Source organism: Echinops telfairi, unplaced genomic scaffold, assembly GCF_000313985.2.
Source record: "Echinops telfairi isolate 266 unplaced genomic scaffold, ASM31398v2 ScPeMD7_7462;HRSCAF=8500, whole genome shotgun sequence".
In the NCBI taxonomy this organism is placed as follows: domain Eukaryota; kingdom Metazoa; phylum Chordata; class Mammalia; order Afrosoricida; family Tenrecidae; genus Echinops; species Echinops telfairi.
Window position 1 is genome coordinate 5,172,879 of NW_022111362.1, and position 1,480 is coordinate 5,174,358.

Sequence of the window (1,480 nt, forward strand, 5' to 3'; positions counted from 1 at the left end):
TGTCAAGTCCTATTCATAGTAGCTAGATGTACAACAAAATGAAGCACTGCCTTGTCCTGCACCCTCTTCACAAACATTGCTGTTTGAGCCCATTATTGCAGTCATGGTGTCAATGTATACCATTGAGAGTCTTCCTCTTTTTTACCATTTGCTTGCGTGATGTCTGTCTCCAGGGACTTGCCATCCAGATGACATGTACACAGCACGTAAGGTGAAGTCTTCCTTTTTAAGGAACACTTCCGCTGTAGTTCTTCCAGCATAGCTTTGTTTGTTCTTCTGGCAGTCGGTAATATAGTCAGTTTTTTTCTGTAATATCATAATTCATAGTTATCAGTTCACCTCTGTCTTATTCATTGTTCACCTTTCATATACATATTAGGTGATTAAAAAATAGCATGTCTTGGGTCAGATGAACCGAGGACTAGTTTTCATAGTTTTATTGAGATAAAAGGACCCCTGGTGGTGTAGTGGCTACACATTGGGTTGCGATCAGCATGGTCAGCAGTTCGAAACCAACAAAAACTCTGGGAGATAGAAGATAGACTACCCCTCCTGCCCCTTGACTCCACCCCCTGAGGGATAAGTTGGGTTGGGATTCCTGGCAGGTCCAGAAGCCAGGTGTGTGGATTTCTCACCCAATGGGGGGTTAAATTAAACCTCTCAAGTCTATTTTGAGATTGGTGGGGGGAAGTGCTAGACTTCTCTTCTTTTCCCCTTGCCCCTAATTGTCTTGTTTTGCTAACACATTTCCTGCGTGTGGGGGGTGGGGGTGGAGTGGTGGCAGGGTGAGGAATGTTGAGCAAGGGCCAGTGGTACTGTAGAACAAAGCCTGGAGGGAAAAAGTAAAAATTAAGCTTGGATAATGATTATGTCTGCACCAAGCTGAGTCTGCAAAGGTATTCTTTACCAGAGACCAGCAAGCCGAGAGGCTTGGTCAGCTGTGTTAGCTCAGGGACCAGAAAAAATTGGCTGTGCCAGGCAGGAGGGAAGCTTCCCCAGTGTGTGTGGACAGTCTATAACAAAGAGGGGAATCTGTTAGTTGCTACTGCTCTCTCAGTTTAAGAAGCTTGGATCTACTTTACATTGAGATTCTCTTCCGGGAAGTTTAAGATATCGTTCCTAGTGGACCTCTGTAATCGCTGAGATTTTCCCAAGTTTGTTGTCTGGCAGCTATTTTGCTGACTCTGCTGCTCTTTAACACTTTAAAGAGGTCTTCTGCAGCAGATTTATGTAGTCCATGGCTTGGTTCTTCACTAATTTCATGAGTGTTGATTGTATAGTCAAATAAATGAAATCCTTGTCAACTTAGTTTTTTCTCTTTTTACCATGGTGTGTTTTCTTTTCTTTTCTTTTTTTACATTGAGCCATAATCCCTACAGAAAGCTTTAGTCTCAGATCTTCATTAGCACGTTGAATCCTCTTAGCTTTCCATGAGCAAAGTTGTGTCATCCGCATATCACAGAGTCTCTGCTTTTACATT